Below are 12,160 nucleotides of genomic sequence, written 5' to 3'. Positions count from 1 at the left end.
TGTAATTTTGATCCTACAATTAATTGAGTTGAGGGTTTCAGGTATTTAGGTGTGCACATCTCTTGTGATATTTAGTGGAAATCACACATTAGTTACGCATCCTCTAAGCCTGTTAAAAAAAATTGTCTTCTTGAAGTGGACACGAAAACTACCATTCGCAGACAGTACACTGCTGGCATACAAAGCCCTTGTACAAAGTGCCTTGGAAAGGGTTGGGAAATGGTACAAATCACATCATGCTGTTCAACAGAGCCACCAATTTGGTACAGTTGAGCTAGGCTCAAAGCTGGGGGGTACAAGTTCGCGTCTAAGAGGCACGGTCTTGAGGGGATCACGGTGGTCTCTGAAAAAGCACGCGACTTTCGGTCCTACTTTTCTTTCAAGAGGAGGCAGCGAACAAGTGCCCATTCGTGGAACCCAGCCCTCCCCTTCCGATTTGTTTCGGTATCAGTCTGTCTACCAACGTCATGATAACATTTATATTCTGTTGAGTTTCTTACGTGCTGTCCAGGACATGCAGTGATTTTCCTTTTTATGCAGCACATCCCGCAACACCATAGGTCTCCGTCGTTACTCAATTTTCTCAAATAGCCTCGTCCCCAATGGTAGCCGAACGGCCGAACCGCTGAAGCTATTTTTTCCTAGTATTCATACGCGTAGTTATTTACGCCTGTAACTTAATTAAATAAATGAATAATTGAGAGATACATGCTGAATACGACACAGAATTGTACAAAGACTCGTTATTCTGGAGTGTGACCCTCTTAAACACTGGTTCTCTCACGTAAAACCATGCTTAAGACTGGACTGCAAAGACCCATTGTGATTGATTTTGACAGTGTGAATTTCAAAGGGTTGGATTTGGAAGGGTGGATTTCTTAGCGTGGATTTCAAAAGTTTTATTATTAAGAGTGGGTAACAGTGTACACCCAGCACATCAACCACATAATGACTAACGCTTCTCGCTCTCTAGGCCTCCCATCTTAAGCTCCTAACCTACACGGCTCTTGTACGAAGCAAGCTGGAATATGCGTCAGCTATTTGGGACCCTCCCCAAAAGTATCACTTCGACGCCATAGAAGCCATCTAGAATCGGGCTGTCTGTTTCATTTCCAACGACTACTCATTTAATACCTCTGTATCCGCATTAAAATCAAATCTTAATGTCGACTCACTCGAACATCGTCGCGGTCTTGCCAAGTTAGCCCTCTTCCATAGGTTATTTTTCGTCTTGCCACTGCATCAATCGCCCATCACCCGCTCGAGTGTCATTTTTTCTCGCATCGATCACACAAATAAGGTCACACGCTTTCATTGTAATACCAATGCATTACTCCAAATCATTCTTTTATACAAGTGCCATCGAATGGAACCTCCCATCATCTCTCGCAACTATTATCGACCATACAGCATTTTTTAACCTCCTCTCCCGTTCACTCCATCCACAAGACCACCTCGGTTGTTGCTTCAACATTTTTCTCCACTCCCTTGTCATATTATTTGTTAATTATCTGCACCTATGTGAACGGACTCAATGTTTCATGCTTTAATATTTGTTTTCACATAAATTTGTACTGTCGTCGTTTCTTTATTTTCTTGTTTACCTACTGCTAATTGTGTTGTTCTTTTTGCTTGTTTGTTTGTTTCTATCAAGTTGCGGGAAATGTATCTTACGCTCCAGTTCGCACCCCCATGTAATGTTCCGGAACGGTGGGGTTTGTTGAAATACAGAAATAAATAAATAAATACATTTTGTTGGGTACCCAGTCACGTGGGTATCCCAAGAAATGAACCTGCACACCGAGCCGCAGCAACAGCTCTTACATCAGAAATTAGCCCATTCGACATCCCCTTCCATGACTTCGGGCGTACATTAAAGAAGGCCATAAACGCAAAATGGCGGCAGTTCTGGGATGAACAAGTTCTGGACAAGTTTCATCTCATCTTCAGGGCATAAGGTACATGCAATCCAGCAACGTCTACAGGAGGTGCTGAGACACAGCCTCAGAGTTGGGCACACATTTTTGTCGCACGGTCACCTACTTCGTGTAGAGGAGCCACCGCGGTGCAGCCATTGTAACGAGCAACTCTCAATCCTTACATTCTCCTCACGTGCCCATAACACGAACCTCATCGCCAGCGCTACTTCACTGAATGCTGCAAGCGCTGTGCAGCTCTTCACCCAGCACTCTTGTTGGGTGATGAACCTGCCATTCCTTTTGATAATGTCTAGAACTTTTTAGGGTCATAGGCGTGCTTGGGAGCCTATAACTTTTTAATTAATTGCCTCAAAGGAACTTTACACATACTTCTTTTAATTAGATCAGTGTATTTTTAGGTTGAATTTCATCCATTTTATTCTGATAACTTAATTCATCTGTGTTCATAACCATGTTCGGTGCATTATGACCATTGTAGTTGCTGCGCCAGAAAACCCCTAATCATCATCATCATGTATATACTCCTTACGATAACGCGTGGGGATTTCATACTTGTGAAAGATTTGTAGTGCGCGAGTGTTAACTGATGTCATTTGTCAGTCACCCCGTCAACTTATCCTAAAAATCGGAAGCACTCACATCGTTCCCTGCAGGAAGCAAGTAGCACTGCTATTCCCTGTAGTAGAGGGACCTTGATAGTGCTGGGACTCCATAAGCTGAAGCACAAGGAGGGCTTTGGCAATGTTTGTCCCAGAAAAGAGGATCCCACTGCACAACAAGGCATTCCCAAGTGGCCTGTTTCCCACCCATGGCTGGCTGTGCCACAGCCTTTCTTTTTGGCGGCTGCAGGTCATTCAAAATGGGAAATACGAAATATTGGCAACTATAAGAACACGTTGACTGTTAAGAAAGCACGCAACTTTCCTGTATCATTTGCGTTATATACGGGACGTATAGTGATTAAATGTATTCCTTTAAACATTACGCATCGACATGAACGCGAAGTTGAAATATAAAATAGGAAATAAGAAATATTGGCAACTATTAGCACACGTTGACTGATAGGAAAGCACGCAACCTTCCTCTAACATTTGTGTTAGGCACGCCAGTTATTCTGACTAAACGTATTCCTTTAAACATTGTCCATCGACATAAACGTGTAGTTGACATACAAAAAAGGGAAATAAGAAACATTGGCAACTATTAGAACACGCTGACTGATAGGAAAGCACGCAACCTTCTAACATTTGTGTTATGTACGCCAGATATTCTGATTAAATGTATGTCTTTAAACATTGTGCATCGACATGAACGTGGAGTTGACATACAAAAACGGGAAATAAGAAACAACGGCAACTATTAGAACATGTTGACTGATAGGAAAGCACGCAACCTTCTTCTAACATTTGTGTTATGTACGCCAGTTATTCTGATTAAATGTATTTCTTTAAACATTGTGCATCGACATGAACGTGGAGTTGACATGCAAAAACGCGAAATAAGAAACATTTGCAACTCTTACGACACGCTGACTGATACTAAAGCACGCAACCTTCTTCTAACATCTGTGTTATCTACGCCAGTTATTCTGATTAGATGTATTTCTTTAAACAATGTGCATCGACATGAACGTGGAGTTGACATACAAAAACGGGAAATAAGAAACAACGGCAACTATTAGAACACGTCGACTGATAGGAAAGCACGCAACCTTCCTCTAACATTTGTGTTATGTGCGCCAGTTATTCTGATAAAATGATTTCTTTAAGCATTGTGCATCAACATGAACGCGGAGTTGACATAAAATGTGAAATAAGAAATAACGGCGACTATAAGACAGTTTGACTGATAGGAAAGCACGCCACCTTCCTCTAAAATTAGCCCTAAATCATTATGAGACTCCCCAAAAGTAGCTTTAAAATCAGTGAACAAGTGAGACATTCAATACTAGCATGAAGTACTTTAGCTTTAGTCTCTCGCAGTCAATGCTCAACGATGTTCAACAGACACTGTTTTATGTGTCATCTTCAAGAGGCCCTGTAAAAAGGTGGTATCTTGCATGAGGAGGAGCAAGGAGAACGCTCGTGAGTGTTGCGAGCACTGCTGTCATACAGCTTTCATTTTCATCGCTCAAGTCATTTCATTCCCTGTTGGCAGCGTTCGTGCGTGACACCAAAGTGTAACACCAGGTAGAAATGTTTCACCGAAATCATTTATTTGAAGCCGCTCTGGCATGCACGCTAGCGAAAGAAGGTACTTCTGTACCACCTGATAATTGCTAGAGCAACGTTCCCGTCCGTCGGAACGAGGTTGTTGGCCACACAGCATTCCTGAAAAAAGAAGAAGATTTGACAGTAAGTTCCACATTCAAGAAATTAAGACCAAATCTAATGTTGCAACCTTGCAAAATTTAAAAGAAAAAGAACACCAATCATCAGACTTGTTATGGAATATATTTTAGTGGTAGGGCAGCCTGTTTGTGCTCTGTTTCTCCATCGACCTCCTGAATATTTAACTCTGGTTACTTTCACACTTGCCCAAGAGATGCATCTACTCATTAAACTTCACCATTAAACGTTATAATGGTCGCCAGGTCTATCAGGGAGAAGAGAGCGAAAAGGCCGCCCTATGTGCAGGTGAGTCAGGATTCGCTCTAACGGGACTAAGTCTCCCGTTGCGTTTTCTTTTGAGGAGATCAGCTCGGTTGTCGAACAACAACTACTACTTTATTTGAAAGATGATTAGTAAGAAGTGTCATTACCAGGGCGATAGTCAACCCCATTGCTGGGCGTCGAGGACTTATTTGTCACTTTGCTTCACTTTGCTCTGCTTTCATTTGAATATTTTGTTAGCTGATGGTGAATGAGGGTTTGCATGTTTCGACGATGAGATTTTCATTAAAGAGGCCGTAAACAGGTATACAAGGTGCGCATTTCTCTGCATTATAATATTGCAACTTAGGCAGTGAAAGCTCCTTGTAATTACTAACGCTCAAAACGAAAAGGCGCTTGCATACGCATGAAATACTCACTGCACTCTTTCGCTTTTTAGCTTCGCCTGCGCTCTAACTTTACGTCATTTTGATGTGACGCTTTCCTCACCGGCTACGATCAAGGGTTCCACTTGTGATTTTATTTCACTTGAGAAAATGCGCTAGATGAATGTGTGCCTTATTCTATTCAAAATCTAAACAGATACAACCTCAAGCTGGAAAATAAATGCGTTCAATTTAGATATCACACGCGAACTACGTTTCCCGCGCAGTAGAACGCAGCACACCGCGAGCCCGAATGATTATCCGGCGCTACAGTTCCGGAAGCTTAGGTAGGTGCGCGATTGATCATCTTCGTCATCTTCGAATAGTTCCAACGACTGGGCTGCCGTACTTTGGCTTGAGCCACGCGACATCGCGTCACCACCTCGTGTGGCACAGTGGTTAGCGTGCTGGCCATGTCACGTCGTGACTGGGAGGTACACGGGTTCGAATCACGTCATATGATAGCCGCCCAGTTATTGACGTTTGCGCCAGCCGAAGATCGACGACATGTCCTAACGCTGAATTTCGGAAGCAAGGAGCGCAAAATGTAGTTCCACACAAACAAACGGAGCACTCTGCCTCACAGCTGATAATGAAGCCTGCTTATTGGCTGGTAATTTGAAACGTCATGTGCGGAGCTCGGCCTCCCTATTGGACGGCAAAAGACTGCGTAGGCATGTGACGTATGCGTGGTGGAGAGAGGCGCGCTGGTTACTCAACTTTGAAAGCATTTACACTGAAAAAAAATTCTGTAAAATAACAAAGAAAAAACAGAGAAATTCCCTGTAAATGGGTGCAGACTCTTCTGTATAACAATTTCACAGAGCATACTCTGTTTAAGAACTGCAACGAGCCCGATCGACGTTTGGCTGCCACTTTGCAATCAGTCCAGCGAAAATGCGATTGAATGAAACGATCTTTTTTTTCTCCCGTTTTGATACGAGCGAGAGATCCAAGGGGTTGTCGTCTGTTGACCGTGCTCTCACAAACGTGGGCTCATGAAGTGCGGTTTCGAAGGTTGGCGGTTGCGCTCTGCGTAGCTGCTTCTTTGTATCTGCGTCTCGGTTTCAGGTGAGCAGCTCTCTTGTTGAAGTTAGGTTGAATCCCATTGTCATAGTCAGTAGCACGTGTTAGCTTTTTCATACCGGAAGAGAAGTTCCACTAAGAGTGTGCGGAGACAAGTACTGTATTTGTCGTGTCGTACAAACGGAAACTGTTTAGGCCTAACTTCACCAATACCTGGCATTTATACTCGCCGCTTAGTTAAGTCATGTGGTTAAGCATAAAACGGCACGGTGATAGCTCAAACTGACTGCATCGGGGTGCAATTCCTGACACCAGTATGCTTGAATGCGTATGTTATTGAGCATACTGTTCATGAAGGCAAGTTGCTGTAACTGTCAAGATAGTAGGCGCACCTATCGCCATTGGCATCTCCAAGCCAAAGACGGAGCCAAAGCCAGACTCCAGATCAATCATCTCAGGTGTACTCGATATGTCGATATACTCGGACATACCTTTGTAACTATGTAATCATTAAACATCGTTTCTGACATGGTGTCAGAAGCGGGGTTAGAAACAGAAGAAGACAGAAGACCTCGAGAAGAAACAATGTAGCGCAAAAGAATGGATAGAAGACGGCGCCGGAAAAGACAGGCAAGAAAATACGCAAGTAGGAATTCCGAAACTATCGCAGACTGTGGTCTGAAAACGCCCAAGCCTCTCGATGTGTCATCGCAGTCGCCGAACACATGGGACGATTGGCTACAGAGCTATGAGTGGTACTACAGCCATACAACTGCACAAGAAACCCCCAGAGGTCCAAGTCGCCAACTTCATGACAGTTATCGGTCCGGACGCGCAGAATGTGTACAGAACGCTTTCCCTCAGCGATGAAGAAAAGAAGCAATTGCAAGTCGTGAAACAGAGATCGAAGGAACACTTCACGCCAAAAGCTAATCACGCCTATGAAAGATACAAGTTTAACGAAATGAAGCAGAAAGAAGGCGAGACGTTCAACGAATTCCTTACCGCTGCACGACTCCAAGCGAAGAAATGTCAGTTTGGCGAGCTGACGGACGAGCTACTTAGAGACCGTATTATCGTCGGTATCAGGAACGACGACGTCAGAGACAAATTACTGAGCGATCCGACGATCGATCTCCAGAAAACGGTCAACACGTGTAGAGCAAGTGAACAGGCATCTCAACAGCTCAAAGAGATAGCGAACAAAGATACAAAGGTAGTGGACTCCATTACGAAGAAGAAAACGAAGAGTACACAAAAGATGGACACAGAGATGAAAGAGCAAACACAAAAAAAGACAGGACCAAGAAAAGCATGTACGTTTTGTGGAAGGTTCCACAAACCTAGAGAATGTCCTGCATATGGCAAAACATGTAACAAATGCCATAAGATGGGACACTTTGCAGCTGTGTGCCGAACGAGCAGAAACTTAGCACAACACAACGTCCACACGATTGATGAACAACATGACACAGAAGAGATGTACGTGTCCGAATTGAAGACTGAGGAAAACAAGACAGCGTGGCATGAAGAAATCCAATTCAAATATGGAACCAAGGTCACTATGAAGTTAGACACTGGAGCCCAGTGCAATGTCCTCCCATACAAAGTAGTCCAAGAAATGGGATTACAGGTGTTTGAGACATCTGTCAAGAGGATCTCGTCCTACAGCAATCACAAAATTCCTGTGGTTGGAGAAGTAAGAGCTACATGCATTGTACATGGACAGACAGCAAAGCTGAGATTCCTCGTTGTGGACTCAGATGTAACACCAGTTTTAGGTCATAACACGTGCGAGACCCTCAACTTGGTAAGAAGAGTGCACACTGTCCAAACAGTACAAGAGGACGACAAAATATTTCAAGGTATGGGATGCATAAAAGACTTTGTGTATGATGCTGACACAAAAGAGGAAGCAACTAAGACTTTGGTGAACAGGCCACCAAGAAAAGTTCCATTTGCGATTATGGAGGAAGTCAAGCAGCAACTCCTCAGCATGGAACAGAAAGGAATAGTTGAAAAAGTCGTGGAACCAACACCATTTTGCAGCGAGATGGTCCTGGTGAAACAGAAAGGAAAAATAAGGATCTGCCTCGACCCAGTAGAACTCAATAAGGTTCTAATCAGACGTAACTACCCACTCAAGACTCTGGAAGAGATTGTTGCTCACCTCAGAGGTGCCAAGCGGTTCACTCTCTTAGATCTAAAGAAAGGGTTCTGGCAAATGAAAGTGTCAGAACGCACAAAGAAGTATCTGGCCTTCAGCACACCCTGGGGCAGGTACTGCTTCAAGAGAGTCCCATTTGGCATAGATACAGCACCTGAGGTTTTCGAACAGGTTGTCAGCAGAATCCTAGAAGGTATGCCAAACACAGTGAACTCCATGGATGACATCCTGGTGTATGCTGAAACAAGCGAGAAGCTACAAGAATATACACACAAAGTCATGAAAGCACTGAAAGAAGCCGGCGCAAAGCTTAACAGAGACAAGTGTGTGTTTGACAGCAATTCGGTCAAGTTTCTTGGTCATACGGTAACTGCAGATGGACTCAAGATTGACCAAGACAAAGTAGCCGCAATTGATCAAGTCAGCGAGCCAAAGAACAAGACTGAACTACAAAGGCTACTAGGTATGATACAGTACTTGCAAAAGTTTGTGTCAAACCTTGCAGACAAGACGGCACCGCTCAGAAAGCTCATTACAAAGGATTCAGACTTCCTTTGGACGTCAGAACAGATGCAAGCGCTAGCAGAAATAAAACAGGCTCTAAAGACTGCCCCGACGCTGCAGTATTAGAACGTCAATGGCGCAGTAACCATATCGGTTGATGCCAGCTTCAAAGCCTTGGGAGCAGTGCTGTTACAAGAAGGAAATCCTGTCGCATATGCATCTGCAGCAATGACAGAAGCTCAGCAGAATTATCCACAAATCGAGAAAGAAGCACTGGCAATCAGATATGGGTGCAAGAAATTCCATCAATATATATATGGAAGACCACTGACCATTGAGACTGATCACAAACCAATAGAGAGCATCGCAAGAAAGCCATTGAGTAGAGCACCTCCGATTACAAAGGTTTCTGCTGGATGTACAACAGTACGCACCAACACTAGTCTACAAGAAAGGAAAAGAGCTTGTCATTGCAGACTTGCTTAGCAGAGACTGTGTCGATAACGAGTCCGCCGACATTTGCACACAAGAGCTACAAGTCTTGGCAATAGCACCTATGTCGCCAGAAACGATGAACGAACTCAAAAAAGATCTCGCAGAAGACAAAGACATTCAAGAGGTCATGGAAACCACAAAAAACGGCTGGCCAAGTGACACAAAAGGGCTCAGTGAAACACTAAAACTATACTGGTCCTTTAGAGATGAAGTTGCAGTTTACGAGGACATACTTTTCAGGAATGACAGATTTGTCATCCCCAAAGCGTGGAGGAAAAGACTACTATCACAGATACATGCAGGACACCTTGGCAGCAACAGTTGCCTGAAGAGGAGAGCACGAGAAACAGTATACTGGCCTGGCCTCACAACAGACGTCAGAAATTATGTAGAAAGATGTAAAACATGCCAAGCCACAAAAAGAAAACCAGCAAAGGAACCACTCCACATGAAAGAGATACCCGATCTACCCTGGGAAAGAGTGGCATCAGACCTATTCAGTTTTGAAGGACAATCATATATTGTCATAGTAGACAGCTATTCGGGTTACCTGGATTTCAGAAAACTACGTGGAGAGTCTGCACAGGAAGTTGTCAATGTCATGAATGTCAATGGTTAGCCGCTCACGGTATACCGAAGGTCCTTGAAACCGACAACGGCCCCTGCTACACAGCGAAGGAGTTCAAGAACTTCACCAAAGACTGGGAATTCCATCATGTCACCTCAAGTCCGAGATACCCACAATCTAACGGCCTCGCTGAACGAGCAGTGCAGACAGCCAAGAGTGTACTTCGAAAATGTGCGTGCGATCCGGTCGGTGTCTCGTTCCGTATTCAGTAACAGTACTCATAAGAGGGAACAGCCCCTGTTCAACGTGATAGTCGTTTTCGGCGTCAGCTTACACAACCGACGGCTCTCAAGAGCCTGGCGCGAATGAGAACGCAAAAGTTATGATGTTCACATTTACTGTGCGGCGTTAACAAACTGTTGGCTGCGTGAGTTTTGCATTACAAGCGTCTTGAGTACAATCTCTGTGCTCTACCCGGGCAGAATGAAGAAAAACGTACACTTGGAATAAATGTGGCGCAGAGCGCTCCACGCCTGTCGCCTATGTGGAACACCAGGCCAGTCTCATGAACATTATCAACTATTTATTTCCTTGCTACAATCCTGAGTGAAGGGTGACATTCGAGACGTTTCATGCACCTTCAGACCACTGCCAGAGAAAATACCGTCAAAAAAGAAAGTGTCCGTCAGCGAATGTGAGTAGTGCACCGTTGTGCTTTGAAGAAATGAAGTGCAAATGTTGTGTGTAGTAATTGTAATTGATTAAACTCGAGAGAATGACAATTTTTCATTGAATTATCAGGCAGTCATTTAGTCATTCGAATATATATATATATATATACATAAACGAATTTGTCACAGCTACATGCACATGCAGCAGGAATTGCGGTCTTGTATGATGCAGGGTATTAGGTGTACTTGGATCCGCTATTCATTACCACTGCATTTCACTGCAGTTCAGCAGAACTGGACCGTAAGATCAGCTTGGGCCTTGCCTTGTAGGATCGGTCTACTTAATAGCAAGCTTGATCTCTGTGTTCTTGCTTTTGGCCATGGAAAAAGTGCATGCGAGTGTACGTTGACAGCTTGCCAGGCTCTCAACTTGCATTTGTGCATACCACACAGTTTTGTGTGCACATCCAAAGCAGTAACACTAATAAGTTAATTTTGAGCAAAAGTGATGTTTTTGTTAAGCAGCTTTCAGCTTTTTTCAATTATGGACAACATAACCGATAAAAAATGGTTTCAATGCATTGGAGCTGTGGCACATCAGACTTCACACTCATTGTTGTAGATGCTGCTTGAACCTGATCATATAGCGCTGTAAATAAGGAACCTGTGCAGGGAGCTAATAAGCAGCCGTGGCATTCTTCCTAGCAGCTGGCCAGTGGGTTGTGATCACCTACCTTCTTGATGTGTTTTGTATGTTTTCATACATGTCAAGCTATTTCTTTTGGAACATAGTGTGACTCACCTAGTAATTGGCAGCAATTAAACTACTTGTAGTACTTGTAGTTAAGCTACTAATTAAACTACTTTTCTTGTAGTTGAATGGTAGGTGCCCTTATTCGGCAAAGGGTAGTTCAAACTCAAGCATAGCTAATCACTATTATTGTAACAACAGAAATTACTTTAAATTACTTGGCAATTTCAAGGGTTTTGAGAGACTAACATAGGGTTCATTGTTTTATGCAATCATGCCATCATGCTGTCAAGTGTCCTAAGAGCACCTTTGCACACTGCAGATGGGCGCCAAACAGTCTACAAAATACATGAGAAGTCGAGGAGGAGCCACGTGAGTGGATCAGCAGCAAGGGCGTTCTCCTTGTTCACAAAACTAAAGGACTTCAAGGCAATGTAATTGGTTCTTACCTAGGTTGTACTTGCTGTGCTCACCGTCGTGAACGAGTGCAGGAAAACACAGAAATCTAGCGACGAATTCATGAGCAACACATTCAGTGGAGGTAACTGATGGCAACACAAGACATTTCCTGCTATTGTGAGCTGGCAGTGAAAACATACTAAGTGCCTGTCTTAAAAATTATCATCAGAAAGGTAGATGAGTCATGGTGGTTGTCATGAGCTGTTCTGAGTGTTCTTTCATTGCTCTGTCTGAGTTTTCCATTGCACTCGTTCGCCATGCTGATAAGCTGCATGCACTATGTTGTACACTACCACTTTTGTGATATGCAGGATCGCATGGCAACACGTTATATAAATATTCATGTGATTGTTACGTATTTTAAAAGATAAGGGATTGCATGCGGTAGGAAGAACCCTCTCAGCACAAACATGATGTACACATACAGGATGTCCCAGTACCTATGTCAAAGATTTGTAACAAAGGCATGCTGACAACAGTATTTCGCTCCATTATGTCTCGACGACCTTATGTAGTGGGCTCCATTTCTTTTGAGCTTTATC

This window comes from Ornithodoros turicata, unplaced genomic scaffold (genome assembly GCF_037126465.1).
Source record: "Ornithodoros turicata isolate Travis unplaced genomic scaffold, ASM3712646v1 Chromosome17, whole genome shotgun sequence".
NCBI classification, from domain to species: Eukaryota; Metazoa; Arthropoda; class Arachnida; order Ixodida; family Argasidae; genus Ornithodoros; species Ornithodoros turicata.
This window is presented reverse-complemented; position numbering follows the sequence as displayed.